Consider the following 24,035-nt stretch of genomic DNA (forward strand, 5'->3'; position numbering starts at 1 on the left):
GAGTAGGGTTCATCAGAAGAAAAAAATGAGCAAGTAGGCAAATCTTTCTGTGGAAATGGGGTGTCAGAAAATGCTTTAGAGGAGAAGTTATACTTAAATGAAAATTTTGCTTGACCCAAATCATATAAGCCAGCAAACTTCCTAGAGCACATACCTGGTATATTTGGGTAAGAGTGGAAAAATTATCTTTCAACACTTAAAAATACCAGCTTCCTGCATCCTAAGGAGAGCAGCCTTTACTCTCTTCTTGATAATCTTTCCTACAAAAAGCTTATGAAGAAATTTTTGGAAATCTTACCAGGTTTCCAAGAACATCTTCAATCATTTTGTTATTGTTCTGCATTAAGTTATAAGTATCACTCCTGCAAGAATTTTAGAGATTTACTCCTACATGAGCATGTTAATTATTTAATAAGTTAAAATTATAGGGGTGCCTGGGTGACTCAGTCAATTAAGCCTCTGCCTTTGGCTCAGGGCAAGCCCGGTGTCGGGCTCCCTGCTCACTGGGAAACTTCTCCCTCTCCATCTGCCTCTTCCCTCTGCTCATGCTCTCTTTCTCTCAAATAAATAAAACAAAAATCATTTTAAAAAAGGCTAATGCTTGGGCGCCTGGGTGGCTCAGTGGGTTAAGCCGCTGCCTTCAGCTCAGGTCATGATCCCAGGGTCCTGGGATCGAGTCCCGCATCAGGCTCTCTGCTCAGCAGGGAGCCTGCTTCTCTCTCTCTCTCTGCCTGCCTCTCCATCTACTTGTGATTTCTCTCTGTCAAATAAATAAATAAAATCTTCAAAAAAAAAAAAAGGACAATGCTTCAAAAATATAAAATAATAAAAATGATAAAAAATAAAATAAAATTGTAAAATATACATAGCATAAAATTTACCATTTTTACCATTTTTAAGTATATAGTTTCTTGGCAGTAAGTGCATTTGCATTTGTTTGCAACCTTTACTAAAACTTCTGTCAACTTATAAAATTGAAACTATGTCACCATTAAACAGTACCTCCTAATTACCCCTGTCCTATCCTTGGTGACCACCATTCCACTTTCTGTCTCTATGAATTTGACCACTCTAGTTATCTCAGATAGGTGGAATCATACAATATTTGTCCTTTTGTGGCTGGCTTATTTTACTTGGCATTAATGTCTTCAGGGTTGATCTATTTTTATAGCATGTGTCAGAATTCCTTTCCTTTTTAAGTCTAAATAATACTCGGTTGTATGCCTGTACCATATTGTGTTTATCCATTCATGTTTTGATGGGCATGAACATGTAAATTGAAATTGTACTTTTCATGTATGGAACTTACTATAATCAGATCAGCAAAACACTATACTTAAGAAGGACATGAGGGGCGCCTGGGTGGCTCAGTGGGTTAAAGCCTCTGCCTTCAGCTCCGGTCATGATCCCAGGATCCTGGGATCGAGCCTCACGTCAGGCTCTCTGCTCCGCGGGAAGCCTGCTTCCTCCTCTCTCCCTCTGCCTGCCTCTCTGCCTGCTTGTGATCTCTGTCTGTCAAATAAATAAATAAAAATCTTTAAAAAAAAAAAAAAAGGACATGAAAGTAAAGTTGTTCTGTGGTTATTTGTATTTGTTCAGAAGGGAATCTACAAATATGTAGCTTAATATTAGAATACATTTATTTAGCCAGAATCTTTGCAAATTAAAATTCAGATTAAAAGTTCAGATTGGGTGCAAAAATGCTCACGTTTTGAAAACTATTACTCCAGTTTGTATGCAAACTACATGTTAAACTTTGTTTCATCATCACAAACACAGTGTCTGCCAGAATATAGTGTTTTAAGGAACAGAATAACAGGTGAGAAGAGCCAGAACCTTTTTACGAGGGCTGTGATGCTAGAGCTATTGCTTCTGAGGTTCTTAAAGCTGTTGTTTCTTTATTGTGTACTGTTAGTGCCGTTACTCATTCTGGTGATTGGTGAAGTCTACACACCTCACAGGCTAAAATGAAGAAAATCAATTTTAGACTCCTGAAGTATCCACAGAGGACGCACATCTTCTATGTCAGGAGGTCACTCATTTTTGGTACTGTGACTCTGAAATACTATTATTGCTTTTAAAGAAAAAATTGGAAAAATCATAAACAGGACTAGTCAGGGACTATGTGCATGTGTACATGTGTACGTGTGTGTGTGTGTGTGTGTGTGTGTACATGAGCAAGCACATTCATACATGTGTGACTATTTTCTAGTATATATTTCTGGATTTCCACTCCTATAGATTAGTAGCCCTAAGTTACAGGAGACATGAAAAAGCCGAGGAAATAAAATTTTGCTTTTGTTGACTATCTTTTAAAGGAGTATGATCAACAATTGAAAAGAAAATAATTCTCCCTTTGTTTTGGACAGCTCAGACCAATAATCAATTAAACATTTTATTAAGAGAACATTAACTCAATGTGTTTATGGCATTTATTGTTGTCCTTGAAATATAATTGATAAGTAACTCTATCTGTATGTTAAACACTGGTCATAAAAGTTTGATTTCTTTGGGGTTAGCTGAATGTTTCATAAAGATGTTTTCTTTGTTTCATCTTGTGAAGTTATGTCATTTGCAACTGGATCTTCTAAGCAAATAAATAATGTACATACTTTGTGTACAAGTTTCTGACAAAAAGTTCTGTATGGTTTAGATCTTAGAGTATACCTAGGGATATAGCAGGAGAACAATTGTAATTAAATGTACATTTTTTTAGAGGTTAGTCATGTTGTTGATATTTTGAATAGGGATAAAAAGATAGAAAAATAATTATTTGGATAAAAGTAACTTTAAAAAAGAAAGCATTTTACATTTGCAATGGAAATTAAAGATGCTGAGTGAGAAAATAAAAGTGATAAGGATCTCCTTTGCCTTACTGATTGGTACACACTATTCTTGAACTAAATAGTTTATATTTGACACACAAATTACACAGTGCTATTGTGCTTCTTTCAAAGTTTACTTTAATAACATTAAATTGTGATGCTACTAATATGAATCTTTTAAATGAGCTAATGCAATTCTCTTTAATGTATTTTTTTAGAGCTCTTGGTCCTTCTCTTGTCTGTCACTATCCGTGAGATATGCACTTTAGAATTAATGTTCCCCCACACTGGTGTTAGAGATACATTTAAGGGTATCCATCAGAGATCACTTCATTTTATATCTACAGTCTTATGTTTTACATTAATGGTCTTTATCCATCCATTTTAAGATAGATATTTAGAGAACTTACTCTGTGGCAGGCAGTTTTCTTTTTCTTTTTCTTTCTTTCTTTTTATCTTTTTTAAGATTTTATTTATTTATTTGACAGAAATCACAAGTAGGCAGAGAGGCAGGCAGAGAGAGGGGGAAGCAGGCAGAGAGCAGAGAGCCCAGCGAGGCTCAATCCCAGGACCCTGAGATCATGATGTGAGCCAAAGGCAGGGGCTTTAACCCACTGAGCCACCCCACACCCCGGCAGGCAGTTTTCTTGACTTTCTTGTGTCTTTGTGAAAATGGCTTACCCACTTTCTCCCAGTAGTTCATAGTCAGAGAATAATGACTGCTCTGTGTTCGTGCTTTAGAAAAGAAAAAGACAGATGCAAGAAAACTCCCCAAAAAGGCAAAAAGAAAAAAAATTTTGATCAGTCTGTATACAAGGAAAGATTCAGTAACATTTCAAATTGCTATTTCTTTCTTTAGAAAGTAGACTAATTTAATTGTATCCTTCTAAGTTTTCTTTATATAATACAGAAATTCCTAACTTACCTAGAATGCTTCATATTTCTATAATTTACTCAATGATAAATTAATTTTCTCATTCTATGATGTTACATGGACCCAAATAGATAATAATTGTAACAGTTCTCTAACAATGTATAACATCTCTTTAAATACATGATATGAGAGCTATTAGATAAATTGGTCAAATGAGAAGAACTGCTTGTTTATTGAAAAAAATATTATATCCAGATGTCTTGGTAAATCTTTATTAATCCAAAAATTTTTTGGAAATTTTGTCAGTGAAAATAAATAGTGAAGTTGCTAAAATTAGTGTCTGATGTGGTAGATACAGCCACATTAAGAAAGCCTAAAGAGTTTTAACTAGTTTTCTCCCCTTTTGTATAGGCTCCTAAGCTAGATACCTAAGTGTTTAGACATTAGAACTCACTAAACGAATAATGAACTTAATCAGGAAGTTTATTTGTAAGGTGGGCTCTTACTGGGTAGTAAGAATTTAGCAGGGCCAACTCATTGCAAAACATTTTCACTAGCTAAATGGGTATATTGGCAAATATTTTTTCTTGTTTTTGATAATGCTTCCGTGGGTCTTCCAGTTGGTATCCCTAAAATGGCTTTCTAAAATATTTGACTTGATAGGTCATGAAAAGTACTTTAAGAGAATTCAGAAACAGTGTAAGAATGGGGTTTTGAATTTCCTACTGAAATGTCAGTGATAAATCTTTAAGTCTTGGGAGTACCTAGTGAGCATCTTGTCAGTTTGGTTTGGATTTTGGGCAGATCCTAGCAGTGCTTGAGGACTGTAAATCCTCAGTGAATTTTAGACTATGTATATAGCTTTGTGGCTAAAAACCATTAGAAAACCTCCCTGATTATACTTGGAATCCAGTTTCCTACAGATTTTCATCTAAATAAAAATATACATAAAAGGGTGCAGACCTATCAAGTTGCTGTTAATTTTTCAAGTTGTCTTTATTTGAATATTTGAAAAGATAGTATTTTGTAAAATTTTGCACAATATAACTGTATAATCAGAATCTCTATTTCAATTTTAAAACTAATGATGCCATTGTAAATTTTCCCACCTGCTGACCTTGATAATCTGTTTTATTTCATACTGTATGTTCCTAAAGTATCCACTAATTTTTTCATTTAAAAAAAAAAGAAGAGGAATTGGCAAAATACATGTTTTAATTGGAATTTAAAAAAACCAGACTATTTCTTAGTGATTTTAATGCACTGAGGTCTTTATATGAATCTCATCCTATACTTACGAGAGCATTCTCCCAGGATATAGAATAAAATAAATGCCTAGAATCAAATAATGATTAAGAATATTTTGGGTTGGGGGTGCCTGGATGGCTCAGTGGGTTAAGCCTCTGCCTTCAGCTCGGGTCATGATCTCAGAGTCCTGGGATTGAGTCCCACATCAGGCTCTCTGCTTAGCAGAGAGCATACTTCCCCCTCTCTGCCTGCCTCTCTGCCTACTTGTGATTTCTCTTTCTGTGTGTCAAATAAATAAATAAAATCTTTAAAAAAAAAAAAATTATTTTGGGGCACCTGACTGGCTCAGTCAGTATAGCATGTGACTCTTGATCTCAGGGTTGTAAGTTCAAGCTCCATGTTGGCTATAAAGATTACTTAAAAATAAAACCTTAAAAAAATATTGTCAACAATAAATAAACAACATAAGAGATAGCTAGCTAATAATGAATGACTATTTCTCTTGATGAAAGAAGAAAAAAGAGAAGGTAATGTTTTTATTTTAATACTTCTCGCCTAAAATTTGAATAATCTGTATTCTGTTCATTTATTGAATTAGAAATGAGATAATGTAAGAAAATTCAGTCGGTCAAAACACTTTGTTTCATAAATCACATAGCTGTGTTGTTTTATTGTAGTAGATGTATAGAATAGCTTCTGTAACTAGGTGATATATAAAATATATTTGTAAAGTAAGCAGATTGGAAGGGAGAGTCAGTGCTAGGAAATGGGCATACTTACTCACTGCTTTTTTGAACCTATGTTCTTTTCTTTGCTGAAGTTAAATGGACTTCAGACCAGACCTAATACATTTTAGTAGAAGTGATTTTTTAAAATCATTGCTCAGTCAGTTCTCATTGCATTTTATTCAAGAGTTTATATTTCCTGGGGAAAAAATTTTTTTTTTCAGTCTTGAGTTATGTGGGTAGATTAGGTTAGATGATGGAGGTAGATCAGTGTTGGTGGAACTTCAACTGAATAGTCAATTAGAGAAGATTGAAATATTGAATTAAAAGCTGTGGATAGGAAAGGAGCCAGAGCTTCATAAATGTAAGTAGTTTTAATATTCCTTTCACATTTACGAAACATATACTATATCCTGGATGACAATATGCTGGTGTTACCCTTGTTTTTCTCACAAAACATCAATATGTAGAGGATATTCCCCATTTTATTATGGTAGAAGCCAAAAGAACTGGTATCAGGTTGGGACTATAAATTTGCCCAAGAGATTTAGGGGAAGGAATCATTTGGTGATTGGTAGTGGTAGAGAGAACGTAAAAATTTTAAGTCACTCAGAGCTTTCAGACTCCCTATATAGTTGAAGCTGTGTATCCTGTAAGTGACTGGGAAATCCTCCAGCTCCCAGTATCCTAAATCTTTCTTACTTAGGCTGAAAGACTTGCCCTGATGTTGGAGTTCTGGTTCAACCTAGAGGTTGCCTGCCTTCTGTTACCTGCATCCCATTTCTTCTGGTTTAAAAGAGATGGACAAAACATCTCCAGTGTCAGGAAAGGAGCTAGAGGCATTCTTTCACATTAATGTTGACTACTTACTTCTGTATGACCTCTTTACATGCTTAAGCACTTGGTTATTTGCTGAAAATGAGACCTTTGTGTCCCCAATAAGAGGAAAATGAGACAATATAAAACCAGGGGTTTGTTCTGAGGATCACAAATGGTGATCTGCTGTTTAAAAGTGGTTCTGTCTCTTAAAAACAACTACTGGTCAGCATGGGAAGGAGGATGAGCTTACTTATTCTCTTATACAAGTGAAAAGGAAAGGAAGGAAGGACCAAAATGGGAAGGGATGAGTAAGAAACTAAAAGAAATGAAAGAAAGCACTTTTAAGTCTGATGCATTTTTTTAAGGCTTAGTCTTCGAACTACAATAGATATTAAAAAAAAAAAAAGTCAGAGCTGTTTGGTGTTCAGTATACTCTGATTGTGTTTAAATCTGTGCTAGTAATTCTAGAAGTAGTGTTCTTGAATTTTTCTTTGCCATTTTCGTCTAATTTAGTCTTATACTCTCAGTCGAAAACAACAAAACCAACGTGGTTTTTGAAGGAATTCTCTTTTATGAGTGGTGCATTTTTTGAGCTCCCACTGAGCATATGCCTCTGCAGAACGAATTAAAGTCAACTCCAGCCTGTGTTTGAACCTAGGAGCTTGTTTTCAACCTATTACCTATGGTTTTAAAATTTTTTGAACTTGGTTAAGAATTCATACTTTAATTTTGTTGCCTGAAGGGCTTCTTCTCCCCTCTCCAATTTTTGATATTTTACTCTACTAGTAACGGTGTCAAAAGTACTGTGTGGTTTTCCTCTCTTCTACAATGTATTGGAAATACCAAGTAATATTTATGTTATTTTGGAAAGTTATTATTCATTTTGACTCTTATGGCATCATGTATTTACATGTGTAAGATTTATATGACTTTCATAGTTCTGATCTACATTGTGACAACTATTTTAATAAAACAGTTCTAATAATCTTGGAAGTTTTTTATTAAAGTTACATGTCCCATGAAAAGTGAGATATGTCTACTTGATGAGCCTTTTTAAAAACTTTAATGTCATTGAAACTATTTTCATAAAAAGTAGAGGAAATTAAAATGTATTCCAAACTGCTTGAGCGTTTAGAATATAAGAATTTTTCTCTTTATTACTGCATGAGAAATTCAAATGGGCATTTAGATTTGATTCAGGCAGATGTGTCTCTTTTTTCCACCTGCCTCATAAATAATTATTTTCACATGGAAAATTGCTATTATAGTTGGTATCACCCTGTGCTTACTTTCGCTTACACAGTATCATGTTTTTAACTTACAATCTCTCTCTGGCTTCAAGAAATACATTCTTTCAAAGGCATGTTTACTGCATGCTTACTCTGTCCTTAAATAGTCAGCAGGGAGAGTGTCTTTTATCTCAGTGTCTCCAGTCAATAGTAAACCTGGTGCTTAATAGGTGTATAGTATCTGCAGTGATTGAAGAGGGAAAAAGTCTTTTAATTTTAATTAAATTTTAAATTTTAAATTTTAAATTTCAGCCATTGCTGTTCAACAGATACAAAGTTTCAGTTATGCAAGGTAAGTTCTAGAGATCTGTTCTATGACATTATGCTTATAGTTAACAATAGTGTATTGTACACTTAGATCTTCATTGAGGCTTGGTCTCATGTTAAGTGTTCTGACCACAATAAAAAAAGGTATCAAGAAAATTTAATTTTTAAGCATTTTTACATATTTGCCTAAGTACAGTAATGCATTTTTACACAGTTCCACCTAGCTTTTGCTCTGCATGAAATCCAAAAAAGCAGAATCCTAAAAGTAAGGGTCCTGGCTTTATCTTTTCCTTCAGTGACTGCCTGTTCACCTTCTACCTTATCTATATTATGTTATTGGTTTAATTTTGAGTTTTACATTCTCTGAACTGGTCTATGAAATGGATATTTTCAATTCAAAACTAGAGGCAAATGTATAAATGTAAAAGGCATTTGTCCTGTCCCTGAATAAATAGGTTTGACCTGTATGCAGAATGTCAGCAAACTTAACTTTCACTGTGGCTTCGATTATTTTCAAGGTGAACTTTTATCTCAGTTCAATTTCTATGAATTTATCTCCTTACTGGTTTGATTGGGATGTGGTGGAGCCTGAAGTATCAAGGGCTCTACCTTCTTAGGTCTGGATGCTATTAACGGTGGGGAGGGTCAGCCCAACAAGAATAAATCTTGCATAGGCCCCATTCTGCAGAGATAATCATGCATATGAGTTTCACCCAATGTGGCTAAATGATAGTGAATCTAAAATTTTTTTTTAAGATTTTATTTATTTATTTGACAGAAGGAGATCACAAGTAGGTAGAGAGGCAGGCTGAGAGAGAGAGAGAAGAGGAAGCAGGCTCCGATGCGGGGCTTCATCCTAGGACCCTGGGATCATGACCTGAGCCGAAGACAGAGGCATTAACCCACTGAGCCACCCAGGAGCTCTGTGAATCTAGATTTTTATTAGTAATTGGAGTACATCTTTTTAGCAATTCTGGGATCTCCTTTTACCTCGTACTTCATAAATATGACAGGGGGATAATTTGAGAACCAAACTCCTAGAATAAATCTCGTGCAGAGTAGCTGTAATTGGTATTCAAGTGTATCTGTTTGTACAAGCTTCAAAGCTTTGCATCATGGGCAGTCATCATCGCTGCAGGATGCCTCCAGTATTAGCTACCAAAACCACAAATCCTTCTTTTTTCAGGTGTAGGTTAAATCATTTTTCAAACTTTCAAAACGATATTCTATACTAGGTTCTCAATTAATGTTATTTTTAACTTCCATAATAAAATGAATATTGTGCCATATTAAGTCAAGGCAGTGGAACAGACACTTCTTTGTTTCCATGTCTAACCTCTTTTGAAAGATCACTGAATTAGATTTTGCATCTGGATGACAAAGGCGGTATCTCTGTCCTGGTTTAGATCCATCATCTATCCTATCTAAAATTTCAGTTTTCCCATGCCTGTATCAAGTTCCATGTCGATGAGTCAGTGAACGAATACATTCATTCAGCAAATGTTTATTGATTGCCTACTATGCGCAAGGAAGTAGGTTAAGTTTATTGGACTCAAAAGTGAATTGAATAGACAAGCTTCCCTGCTCTTGCAGACTTCACACTTTTAACCAGAGCCAGGTTGCTAATTGTAATGAACACCATGTATCTCCACATAGAGTTTCACAGCATTTAACCTTTGCAGCACCAGCATTTTAAAACTCTAAACTGTTTCCCTTCTTGGTATTTGTAACATCTGTACAAATGATAATAACATGTTCCTCTTGTGTAATGCCTGCTGGAAAATGCCTTCTGAGCCCTTCGTATCGGGAATAAAATGACTGTCCATATAGCATATGGACTGTTTGCCTTCTGAAAAATAACTTCCCTTGTTCCCCAGAAGCCCCTGGTTGTTTCTTGTATCCTGATAGCATACATCTCCATTATCCAGCATCTGGAATTAAATTTAGGCAATTGTTGTTTTGCTGAAGTTTTGTTGTTGAATTATTCTCACTGATGTGTTGGTTCTACTCTCAAGCCTTTGTAACCGATGAACAATTATTTGCTTACTTTTACCTGGCCAGAGTTAACCAGCTTGTTTCTAGAGAATAAAGTAATTCTTAGTTCTCTCCATTCTCCAAGAAGACCTGTGCTGTAGAGTATGAAAACAGTACTGAAAATGTTAGCGCGGTTTTTACTTTTGAGCATCAGTTTATACATTATGACCTACATAACAAATGTATTTTATTTACTTCATATATTTTTAGTATGTTCTTCCAAAGTGTGGGATTCACTAGACTAACGATTTTGTATCATGTTATGTTGCTATAGCATTCAAAAGATACTTATTTTACACTTAAGCTTTGTACAATGTAATTTTTTCCTTTTTTGGTTAAAAAACAATTAAATGATAGCATTTCTTTTAGGACCTATCTTCTCTTTTGTTAATTAAAAGACAGAAGGGTAGAAAATATTAACAAAGAGTTCCAAGTGGCACATTAGAACACTAAATCGCTTTCTTGAGTACCAGCGAGTTCTTAGAAAAAATAAATACAACAAAACTAAACCACCTGGTAATTGTTCTCTTCATCGAATACAGTTCTTAAAGAAAAAAGTTCAAACCCTTTGTGAATATCGGAGTGATGATCTCCTCTCCTACTACAACAAACAGATAAATTCATAATGTGCTTTAAAAGGCTAGAAGAAATGTGTAAATGTGAACCACATAGGGATCCTTTTATCCAGAAAGTCTTCTTTGACTTAAATTAAGTGCTGCCTACACACACACACACACACACACACACACACACACCATGTTGCTCAATACACTGTAATAACTACATTACATATTCATTACATATTCCTCATTATACTACACACTCTATATGAGAGCAGGGTTGTGGCTTTATCTTAGAGCCTGGTCAGCCAATCAACGTATGTGAATGTGTGTATGCAAGAGAATTCTGATTAGCCTCTTTAGCTCTGGTTTGCCTTGTCCTTTACTGGCTTAAGTCGTTGTTGCTGTTTTTTAAATTAAGTGAGATCTGTGATCTGTAATCTATGACATATTTTATGTTTTCTTTCTTGAGCTTTAAGTTACTAAAATAATACTTAAATAACAAATAATATTTAATAATGATAAATTAATAATGCTTATTTAAATAAAATGAAGTTTTATTTTAAGAAAAATGCAGCTGCGTATTATTGTGATAACTTCTTTGTTTACTTTTTAAATTAGCTTCTTTAGCTTTTGTATTTAATTCTGACTTTTATCAAAGAAATACATGCACACAGCTAAAAAATAAAATGAAACAGAAGGCTTCCTGTTACCCAGTAACAAGTTTATTTTATATATTCATAATTGCAAATGATACATTTATTGCTATTTCTTGATTTATCAATTTTTAAATTGATACAATGAATAATGAATTCATTTCAAATGAATAATGAAAATGTGCAAATAAAAAAGTGAATAAAATCTAAGCTAACATATTCTATAGTTGGTATCTGCATAGGAGGTTTTGGGTCCATACAGAACAGGTAAGTATTTTAGGTCTCCCAAATTACTTTTAAGAATAACTGTATTATTTATACTTCCATTACCAGTAAGCAAGAGAGTGCTCATTTTTCTGTATTCTTGCCAATACAGTGTAGAATCAGGCATTCAAATGTGTGCTCTTCTGATGGCATGAAGTAATAGCTTATTGTTTGTTTGTTTGTTTAACTTGTGTCTTCCTCATAACTAATGATTTTGAACATTTTAAACTATACTTGATAGCTGTTCTGGCTTCCCCCTCTGAGAAACTGCCTGTTCGGGGGTTTTGCTCATTTTTTTATTAGTTTCCTCTGAGTATTTATTTTAATATTAATTCCTTGTTGGTTTTAGATCTTCTCTATTTATTTATAAAATTTAGCTATGTTATCATTTATTGAAAAATTCTCATTTGGTTTGGCCAAATCTATCAGGTTTATGCCAAACTATTCTAGGTCTTTCTTTCTTTCTTTCTTTCTTTCTTTCTTTTAAATTTCTTAAGTTATGCTATTCTAAGTCTTATTTCAAAATTGTTTTTTAATTTTTGGTGTCAAAAATAGTCATGTAAGTTTTTCTATTAGCTTTGAAAGGATAGCTTTAATGTTTAAAACTCTTTAATCTCATGGGAATCCAAATTCGTATATGGTATAAAATAAGGAGCCAAGGGACGCCTGGGTGGCTCAGTTGGTTGGACGACTGCCTCCGGCTCAGGGCGTGATCCTGGAGTCCCAGGATCGAGTCCCACATCAGGCTCCCAGCTCCATGGGGAGTCTGCTTTGCTCTCTGACCTTCTCCTCGCTCATGCTCTCTCTCACTGTCTCTCTCTCTCAAATAAATAAATAAAATCTTAAAAAAAAAAATAAGGAGCCAAGTTTATTTTTTGCTATATTCTGAGCTGGTTTTCCTTTGTCTACACAACTCAGCATCAACCTTTTTTTTAACTTTGTGGTATTACCCTTACTATATATAAAACTCCCATTGATATATGGGTTTGTTTCTGGACTCCATTTCCTTGTCTGCACCTGGCTTTGGCAATAAACCTGATAATTGGTAGAATGGATTCCTTCCCTCTGTCCTTTATTTTTGAAATTTACTTTGAGCTCTGGCATATACTATTTTTTTTTTAAGATTTTATTTATTTATTTGACAGACAGAGATCACAAGTAGGCAGAGTGGCAGGTAGAGAGGAAGGGAAGCAGGCTCCCCACTGAGCAGAGAGTCCAATGTGGGCTTGATCTCAGGACCCCGGGACCATGACCTGAGCCAAAGGCAGAGGCTTTAACCCACTGAGCCACCCAGGCGCCCCTATAGCATATACTTTTAAAATGTGTTTGTGGATTTTCTTTAAAAATCTAGAATTTATAGATTGACTTAAGAAAATATGATATCTGTGAAAGTGGGAAGGAGAAATAAGCCAATATAGAATTAGGAAATAATTTAGATTGCTGCCTATTAATAAGAAATCTGGGGTTTCTTTGTATATATCAGGCAAAAAATTATCATGAAAGAAAGATTAACACAAGGAAAATCAAGAGGGGAGCCTGCTCATGTGCAAAATTTTATCAGTAAGAGAAAAATGAACAACAGAAGCAATACAGAAAGACTGCTAGAATGTGAAAAACAGGCTTTTGAATTACCTTAATCTTTGTGACTTTAAGTTACCTTGATAACTAAAACAATGGTTTCAGGCTATGCTTTGCAGAATAATTAAGACTTTGTAGAATACCCCCAAAGTACCTGGGTAAAGAACAGGAGTGGTATTGAGTGTTGGGAGTTCTGATTCAATCAGAATACTTTGTTTTTATCTGTGTAATTAGTTGACCCATCACTAAGATTTCATTGGAACAGAGGATTTTTAGCCAGAAGCGTTTGGGAACAATTTAAATAATTAGTGAAATGTCTAAATGGTATACGATGTCATCCATCCTTTTCAATGCCTGTTGAAGACATTGCTAATAGAATGCAGGACTCCTTCCTGCTAGACTCAGATTTAATCTCCGTGCAGCTTTCCATGTGCTCCATACCAATCCATGAAGTTGGTGTGTCAGTCTTAAATTCCTTAATTTTGTTGGTCCTTAAGAACACTTATTTTAGCCTAAGAAAGGTATGAGCTAAATCTTTCAAGTTAAAGAAGGAGACTAGAAAAGAGAGTTGTTAAGTAGGAAATGGGTCTAGGAAATACTCATTCAAATAACGATTAAGGTAATAACACTTCCACTGCAATTATAAGGAGAAAATGCTTACTACCAATTTGTTAATTGTGGAAAGGCCTACAAAACTCATTAAATCTGTGTTGAAGAGGCAATTGAAATCAGTCATGTTTTCAGTTGGGAATCTTGAGACATAAATAATTGCATTCTATAAATTATAAAATTTAATCACCGAAAGTTTAAACCTGCCAAATCAATGGAAGAGTGGGAATAAAATCTGCATCTGTTAGAAATGCATCTCTTGCTGTCTCCGAGGTCCTTGCTTTGGTCCAAACAATGGATTTGAACTTTTCAAAATTAAAATGTAGAAAAGCATTTTCCTACACATTTGAAGAGTTCCAAAGCAATGAATACATTAACAATTATCTTTATTTGAGGTTGAGTATGTTTTATGTTCTATGAAGTCATTGAACTAATTGTGACATAAATTTAAAATTAATTTTTAAAGCAGTGACAGTTCTTTTTTTTTTTCTGTTAACAGGGCTTTTCTAATGTGATGCTGGGATTGAGTTTACCTAGGATTCCGTATCAAGGTTGATTCAAAAGTCTTGTGGAAGATTTGGGAGAAATTCGTAAGTGGCCTTCTCATAATAATTCTTTTTGGTTCATTGTGCTTTTGTCTGTTTTTCTAGTGTTTATTTTATTCTTTAATTTTTTGGTTAGGTGTCTTTGCCTAAATGTTAAAAAAAGTTATCAGTGAACCACAGAGACTTGTCAAGTATGACTATGGAAATATTTACCATTGTCTCTTCTCTTGCTGTTGCCATTTCACTCCTTGTTGTGCTTTCCCTTCCTATGAAACTTGGTTTCTTCTTCTTCTTTTTTTTTTTTTTTTTTTAGTTATTACGAGTTTGTGCAGAAGATGAATTTGGTTTTGAAATATTGAAAGGAAATGATTAGTCAAGAAAAGCTCTTGGATTATTTTTGGTTATCATTATGTGGATTTTTTTTTTTTTTAATATACTGATGTTTTCAGTATTACTTTATTAAGATTGAGTTGCTATTGAGGTTTTTTGGGGAGTCTAGAAATGCCAAAAAATAAATAAAATAATGTACTGGTAATGATTTTTTTTTTTTTTGGAAACTTTGATTTTTTTTCTTAAAACCTTTTTGAGATCCAGCATGTCAGCTGTTTAGAAAGCATTTGTTTTTGTTTGTTTCTTTGTTTTTAATGTGTACTTCTTTAAATCTAATGGGAGTTTTCCTTGATGTTTGTGGTGTCAATTTAGAGAATGTTAAATCCTTTGTTTGGTATAAAGCAAAGGTCACAGACCTGACATGAGATGCATTTCTAAGAGATGTAGATTTATTTCCCACTCTTATACAATATATAATGTTTCTATAAAGTCATTTTTTCAGTGTCACCACTAAACTATGGTGTCAATTAAGCAGTATGTTATAACTGGCCAAATCTGTAAAAATCTAATTATAAAAAGAAAACTAAAAGAAATTTTAAGTGAGAAGTTTATATCATGTCATTTCTCATTCTAGACTTAACCTCAAAGAGAAGGGAAACATGGTATCTGGTTTCTTCTGAATTACTTTTTATTTCTTTACTACCCCATCCCAGAATTCTTTATCAAAGGGTTTCACAGAAAATGTGGGACAGGTCTCAGAATCCTCATTGTTCTGCCTATATTGCTCTACCCATTTCTAAAACTTTCTCCAGAAAGCGGTTCCTTATCTTACCTAAGAGTTATTTTTCCGTGTGCTTGAATTATATAGCCAAATATTTCTCAGGCATTTTACCTACTATTGTGCCTGTGGACTTCTTGTTTTGTACCAACTTTATTATTTTGCCAGATATAGAAAGAAAATGATTATGCATTTATTTAGGATTTAAGATTTTTAAAGCACTTTAGCAACTTTTTATTTATTTTACTCTTTCACTAAACTCATTAATTTTACTCTTGCATTGCTTATGACATAAGGATGACCTTGTTATCCTTTGTTTATTAAGTGGAAATACTAAAACACAAAGAATTTAAATGATTTGGGAAAATTAATATAGCTTGTTGTGGTTTTATAGTTAATAATAAATAATAAACAATAAACAATTAGGTGATAATAGAATATCTACTAAGGCCCAATCTTTCTTTTTTTTCTGGGTTAAGTAATGTATGCTTACTATAGACAATGGCTTTGTTGATATATTCCATCTTTGTAAGACATTTTAATATTTAAATCCTCATTTTTTGAGTAATAGGACATTTGTTTTAATAATAGTAGGCAGATTTAAGACATATAAGTGGGAGTTACCTGACAATGAACATCATGGAACCATGAAAGAAATGATTTTTGGAAAATAGAGTCTTTTTCCCAGAAGGGAAACATAATTGTGTTTTAAGTTAGTTCTCAAAACTGCTTCTGGAACTTGCTAATTAGACTTTTTCTAGGCATATACTTTTAGTAGTTTTTATATTTTTAAATGAAGACCAGCCACATATTGGTGGAAATAATGCATATGCAAAATGGCAGTGGTTCATCTTAATGAAAAAATACATTCTGAAAAAGTGTTGTTGTTTTTTTTTTTTCCTTTGGGAATATGTAAAATTATGGACCCTAGAGCTGGAGGTATTATGACAAGAGAAGAGTGGAATGATGGAGAGACAAGGATTGGGAAGTCAGGTAGATAGGGCTTTGCATCCCTCTGGCCATATGCTAGCATCTTTAATCAACTTTGGTTAATTTCCTTAAATTGTTGCATATCAGTTTTCAAACTGTAAAAGTGAGACAGAAATAACAGTTTGTTGGATTATAGTAAAAAAAAAAATTAGCACATAATACATAGCTATTTTCAAGAAATACTTGTTTTTTTCCTTCAGTTGCCACTGTTGTGTTTCCTCCCCTCGCCCCAAATCCCTAAAGAGAATACTTGGTTGAATCTTCCTCTTTTAAGCAATTTGTTTAGCATTATCCCCATTATCTCCCAGAGAGGTTAAATAACTTACCCTAGCCTCTACTTCTAAAATGGTAACTAAAATGTTGTATCATATAACTTACAACTGAGACCCATTGTGTGTATGGGTCAGTGGGTAGTTGGCTGAGTGCGGGTGTATATGTGTGTGTCTTACATCATCATAGTCACAGTTATTTTCAGAGTTTCCATCATAAGACTATTAAATGCAATTAAGATGTAAGTTTTAGTTACTTCAGTGTATTAGAAATAAACTTTATTCTCACGCTTAGAGAAATTGCTATAAGCTTCATAAATACTTGCTGAAAATTAAGCATCATACATCACAATTTATTTGCTCAAATTTTTAAGTTACTGAAAAGTAGTAAATGGACCAAAAAGGAAGCTGATTTGGCTGACGAAGATCTGGGTCAGTGATTCCTACTCATGGCATGCTGACATTCCTTAGCAAAAAATAGAGTGAACAAAATTGCAGATATATAGGCTATATTTGAGAACGGAGGCTTGGAAGTCACATTGCCTAGATTTGAATCATGAGTCCAGGACAAACTTATTGTATGTGAAACCTTGGACAAACCATTTAAACTCTCTAACCCTTAATTTCTGAATCTAGAATATAGAGATAATAGTACTCCTTCACAGAATAGGCCTGGGGATTACATGTATATATTCATACAAAGGGCATAGCAAACATTAAAAAAATTTTTTTATGCCGGCTAACTCAAGGCTAAAATGCAACCTACCCTGGTATTTTATACTCTCCAGAATCTGCCAAAACCCAAATACTAATACTTTTCTCTCCATTATTCTGATATAGATACCTTGAATCGCTGGCCTTCCACTTGCCCACTTTTTTTGTCGGTTCACATTCTATTGTTTTTTCCCTTTATCTATCTCTTTAAAGCATGTTTACATCTCTACCTCTTCCATTGTAATTGTCCTGTTCCTTTCCTCCTTTTCAGCCAGCCCAGGACTTTTCCTGCATGGTATCATACCTTTCTACATATTTCATCAGTGTCCTTAGCTTTGTGGGGAATATAAGGATTAATATTGTACTGAATTGGGGCGCCTGGGTGGCTCAGTGGGTTAAGCCGCTGCCTTCGGCTCAGGTCATGATCTCAGGGTCCTGGGATCGAGTCCCGCATCGGGCTCTCTGCTCAGCAGGGAGCCCGCTTCCTCCTCTCTCTCTCTCTCTCTGCCTGCCTCGCTGCCTACTTGTGATCTCTCTCTGTCAGATGAATAAATAAAATCTTTAAAAAAAATATATTGTACTGAATATATGGTTTTCAGAGTAAATGTAATTTGATAAACATATATATTTGTAAGATAGTGAGCCAGGTAAGAAGAAAATATGAAATGTTTAGATTTCACCCAAAATACTGATTTTTCTAATATGCAGAGGTCCCTTTTAATCTCTTGCCTGTTGATCACATCAGTATTGGGGAACTGTGCTTTCTTGGCGTGTGGTAGGTCTGGATGCTGGTCTGGTACTGGCTCTTTTGTAGAATAGCTGTTTGGATTAGTTAAAATACTCTTAAAGAATCTGAGCTTGCAGAATCTATTCTACTAACCTATCACACTAGTTTTCTATTATTCTTCTTCAATGTTCTTATAGTATTGTAAAGGGCAGAATTATATGGAAGCATCTATATATATGAACACATATTTGGGGTGTTTTGCTTTGCAATGTTGAATTCTCTAGAAATATAATACATTTGGTCTCCAGAAAAATGGGTTGAGAAGTATATATCTGCAAATATTAGAACATTTTTAAAATAAATTCGTATTAAACTGTCATTCCAAATTTCACTCTTACTGATTTTACTGTGAGCATAGAACCTGGGCAGAAAAACAGCATTATATTTTAAAAAGGTGGAAACTTATTTCTATCAAAAAAAGAGAGTTTATATTTATAATTTTAAGTTTGTGGTTTGGAGTGATCCGCCAGTAAAGTTTCTGATACCATTATACACAACAGCAAAATATGGATTTTAACTGGCTTGCTTTTCAATTCAACTGAACATTAAGTACATTTTTAATGGTCTTATTTGCTGGGAAGAATACCATTACAATAATCTGCTTTTTACAGCCCATATCAGATATGAACCAGCATCACTTATTACAAAGTTTGTGCTTTGGGAGACATTTTCACGGCATCTATTGGTCCTGCCCCACATTTCTTGGAATTAGTCTTTAATGATATCATTTTCCAAAATGAGTTGTTGCTCAAACCTACTGATTGTTTTGTGGTTAAAATCTGATCCAGCAGCTATATTTAAAAATGTCATACAAATTTGTAAGGAAAGGTCCACTGAAACTACTGTTACGTTAGTAATTGTGTGAAAATGTTGTAGAAGAAATGTGTTGCAGCTTGATTTTTTTTTTTTTAGCTTTTTTTTCCCCCTATATTATGTCTGTGGGGTGAATAAAAAACCCTCATTTTTAACTATTGGCAATTCCAGTTTTTACTATTGTCTGTTGGATAACAGAGGACTATTACTGTAGGTGTCATGTAAAATAAAGTTGGAGGCTGAAGCCTTCTTTGAGCTGTCAGCCTTATTAAGGAGCTCTTCGTGTGTTGAACCCAGCACCTGGCATTGTATAAGTGATGCATGGGAGAGCCTGGGGAGACCTTTCTCTCTCTTCACTGTGGCTTTATTAGGTCTGGCTCTCATGTTCGCTGTTGCTCTGCCTTATCCAACTTTCTAGCTGCGACTCACAGCACAGTAGGTCTAATATAGATTGACGCCTTTGCCTCAAGACTGATTGAAACTTGTGTCTCAGAGTTGCTAATGCTCACTGAACCATTTTATTGAAGATAAAGTAAATAAAATAGATTGCCATATGAGAATTCTCTGAAATCAAATGGAATAATTTGGCAGGTTTAAGCCCATGAAGGCAAAGCGGTGAAACAGATGTGAATACTTTTTATGTTCAGTATATCAAGGGATAAATATTCTTGTTATGTTGGACCTAAATATTCATTTTTGTCCCTACAATTAAATGTCAACCATAATTCTCAATTGCCATATTATTTTGGTCTTAAGCAATGGGTCCTCTGTAAGAAAGTAATGGGAATAAAAACTTTTGAGACTACAATATTGTGATGATTTTTTTCTTTGCCTTTTTCTGCTTAAGCACATGGATCAGTAGCCTCAGAGAATTTAATAAACAACACAAATGAATGGATTTGCCAAAGTGTACTCTAGAATCTTAAGATTGGAAAGTAACAGTAAACCTTAGCCTACTAAAATATGCTAGTAATCTTGAGTATTTTATTTATTAATTAAGCATGTCTGTTCACATGAGAGCAACCTTTTTTTGGAAACAGTCTTTTGAAGTTTTTTTTTTTTCTTTTACATAACTATTAGGTTTATATAGAGAATTTAAAAATATGTGTTTTGTGTATATTATCATCTGAAATAATTTGGGAGGAAAAAAGAAGATCAAGTGACCTTAGTATCTTGAATTCTGTGAAATTATAATGACAATAATATATGATAGCATATAATATATATTGACATATTTAATTTGTAAATTACAAGGATCTGAGCACTTCCCTAAAGATATGTGAAAAGTCTGATGCAGACAAATGAAGATCTCTTATTTGATTGCCTAGATCAGATTAAAAGTAAATATTTACAGAAGAAAGATCAATAAAAGGGTTTTGTTGGAAAAGTTTCTGAATTTGCTAATTAAATATAGCGCTTCTCTTCAACCTTATAAAGAATCTGTCACATAAATACTTTCTTCTGTAATTTCTCTTGTGTTTTTTCCAAATGCAAAATAGTTTTAGTTTATACCCCTCTTGAATGATAGTTCATTTTAAAAATTTGCTGATACATTTTATTCATTTAATTCTTTGATAATGGTTCATGCTTACTTTTTAGTTATATCCATTAAATACATTTTTCTTGTCTCCAGGTACCCAATAGACCATCAGTTCTCACAGCTATGAACTATTTATGTTATAACGATTTCAACTAACTCTGTCATCAATTAGATACAACACATGCATTTTATTCTCATCTAAACAATGAGCCATCTTAAATATTTGACAGTCTTTTTTACCATTATACATAGCGTTATCTATCAAGAATCGCAATTAACATATAATATATTATTAGCCCCAGGGGTACAGGTCTGTGCATCGCCAGGTTTACACACTTCACTCACCATAGCACACACCCTCCCCAATTTCCACACCCTCTACCCTCTCCATACACCCCCCACCAGAATCCTCAGTTCCTTTTGTGAGATTAAGAGTCTTTTATGGTTTGTCTCTCTCCAATCCCATCTTGTTTCATTTAAGGAATCTCTAGATCTTAACCATAAATTTGACCCTTTTCCTCCAGAGAATTCAGTCAGTCTCAGGATTTGGGGTATCTCCGACAGCTTGCAAGGCTGGGCAGCAATAAACATGCTTCATGTTTTCTTGTGAGTGAACTGGAAGAGAAGTTTTACTCACATTTCAGTTTTTTTTTTTGGTAGCATAAGTCTGGAAGTATAGTTAGTTATTCAGTATTAAGTAATGTTATATTCTTAGTGTTCAAGTGCCGTTTGTTTTATATTTATCTTCCTTGTTATATTCTTTACATATTTCTCTCTGGCTATTCAGAAATGTTGAAGACCATTCCTCTGTCCAGAACTACATCCAGTTTACTCTGGTCTCCAACCATTGATATCCTTTAAGATTTTGGTTTTCAATGTGAACCTGCCTTCAGGAACTTGTGTGTTAAGAAATGCTGTCTTGAAATGAGAAGAGCATTATTCTGAGACGCTGAGAAGCCTTAGTCCTTTAACAATATATGCTAGACATTTGGCAATATGCCTGACTACAGATAAGAGGAACTTAAGTGGAAGAGGTCCATCTGATAAGTCCATTCCTGATCTCACCCTTGATTTCTTTCTACCTCCTTGCTGGTTACCCTTTATTCCTGCTTTGCCTTCATACTTAATTCTGCTTTTCAAAATACTTTATTGTCTCTGTGCATTACTTAGTTTTGGGAAAACGTGTGTGCTTTTAGGGTTAATGTCTATTCCCCTCAGACAGCTCCCTGGGCTCTATGTGATGGTGATGATGTTGTTGTTGATCATGATGACATTGTTACTACTACTACTACTACTGCTACTGTTACTGCCTGCCATTTATTATTTAGTTCCAAGTACTCTTCTAAGCATTCACTAGCATTAACTCATTTAATACAACCTATGAATTAACTACTAATGAGGTAGAGATCATTATTGCCCCCAGTTTATAGATGAATGAGGGGGTCCAGAAAGATTAAATAATTTGCTCAGTGTTTTACAGTTCTTGTGTGGCACAACTAAGATGTGAACTAAGGCACACTAGGTCCATAACTCCAATGCTCTATTTCCAGGACTGTTGAACAGTCGTCCTTCTCTTGTAGTTCTACTTGTGGCCCAAAATGTACTATGTATTTAAACATAAAGAGGTTTATTGGCCAGTTTATCACTTGGTATATTCGTTGTTTGGAAGCTAGCATAGTCTAAATGAGTTAATTTCTGAATTATTGGATATATTTTAAAATGAATCACCTTTCTTCTTTCAGTTGCAAGGGATTGCTTCATAATTACTTTAAAATTTTATGTGGCTGACCATGCAATCTGAAACCTTGTTTTTGTTTTCACTGTAGTTCATATATATATATATATATATATATATATATATATAATGTTATATATATAACATTATATAGTTCATATATATATGTAGTTCATATATATATGTATAATGTTCATATATAATTGTAACAAAGGTATTTAATTAACTTAGAGCTTAATTAAAACCTAAGGCCAAAATCTTGATAAATATGCACCTTCTAGCCAATGACCATTTTATACATCATCCGGGACACTTTTGAGGATAAGAAGGATGCTATTATTATTTATCCTAGATAACAAGTATCCGTTGGAATTGTCTCCGGGTGAGAAAGTATGGTCAATCTGCTTGAAGCAGACACTATTGGTTCTTGCTCCAACTTCTTTTCTTCTCTGCCAGTAGAGCCCTGATGTTATTGAGATAAGCTTCATTTTTCTACATAGCATATACTTCATGAGAAACTGACCCTTTTCCCAGGTCCAACAGGTAGATACTAACTAGTTTTGATCAATTATGGTAATTCCATTCCCTTGTCAGAAATTGTTTGTTTATATTCAATTATTAAAATAATGAATATTAAACAATGTTAAATGACTTCATTAATAAATAAATTTGGTATTTAATTAACTTACTATATCTAGAGCTTTCCTTACCTCTTGTTAAAGTGAGATAGTAACTTTCCTTTTTGTTTAATACTTTTTTATTTAGATTTTTCATTACTTAAACCTGCAAATATTCTAATATATTCATCTTAATCATTATTTGAAGAGCTGTACCCTTACCAGTCTTACACTTCACAGGGATCTCTATTTGCATAATATAGGATCAGCTTAGTGAGGTAGACTGAGGAGCTCATGGGGCAAACAGGGATGGGGTTTACCTCTCAACAGTTCAAAAAGGTTATTAAAGGAATAGAAAAGTGGTTTCTGTGTTTTGTTTTCAGAAAATAATTTATGAATATAAAAGGATTACATAATAGCCATTTATACTCTTAAATGGCACAGCAACGCTCCTAGAAATTTTTGAGAAGTTTTCTTACAGGAAAGCTTATCCCAATTTTTTCAGCATCTATCCCTATACCCCTTCCTCACACCACCCCCCACCCCCGATTCCCTCCTCCACATATACTCACACAGATGAGACTTCACTCTTGGTGGGAATTTGAAGGGAATGGAAAAGAGATTTAAACTACCATTCTCTCCCCACCCCCCATCTGAAGATAGCTGCTGCTCTGGCTCAACTTCTTGTTGTCTTGTTTCAAATTAGGTGATTAGATATATGGATTCTTATGTTTCCTTGTATCACAGATAAGGAATCGACCTAACTAACCATGGCAAAGGAAACTAGTTAGATAAATTATATCCTATCTCAACAGTGTACTAACAAAGAATATTGAGGTAAGTTAGTAATGCATTTTGTACAGCACTATTTCAGAAACATATGTCTTAATTTAGGAGGACTTCCATAAGATGGTGTCATGGGAAGATCCTGAACTCTCCTCCTCCTGTGGACACTCCAAATCTGTAGCTACTCGTGGATTATTTACCTCTGAGAAGGATCTGAAAACTAGATGAGTTATTTCTTCACAATGAAGGATAAAAATACCATATCAAAATAGGAGAGGTACATATACTGTCTTACCCCCACCTCCCCTGGTATAGTGACATCCAGTAGAGATAGATCTCACCAGTCTGGTGCTTCCCCTAGAGGACTGAAAAGTTGGGGCTGA

The 24,035-nt window shown here is 34.2% G+C and overlaps 1 protein-coding gene across 5 annotated transcripts in view; it reads left to right on the plus strand.

The window, feature by feature from the left end:
- The window catches only part of FOXP2 (forkhead box P2), a 550,794-nt gene that overhangs the window by 148,928 nt on the left and 377,831 nt on the right, over nt 1-24,035 (plus strand). For 4 of the 5 annotated variants that reach the window (XM_044246406.1, XM_044246409.1, XM_044246410.1 and 1 more), the window contains exon 3: nt 14,248-14,338. The exons of the other annotated variant lie outside the window; for it this stretch is intronic. The gene's annotated coding sequence lies outside the window, so the exon portion shown is untranslated. The remainder of the gene's footprint in view (nt 1-14,247; nt 14,339-24,035) is intronic. 5 annotated transcript variants of the gene reach the window in all.

Source organism: Neovison vison, chromosome 4, assembly GCF_020171115.1.
Source record: "Neovison vison isolate M4711 chromosome 4, ASM_NN_V1, whole genome shotgun sequence".
NCBI classification, from domain to species: domain Eukaryota; kingdom Metazoa; phylum Chordata; class Mammalia; order Carnivora; family Mustelidae; genus Neogale; species Neogale vison.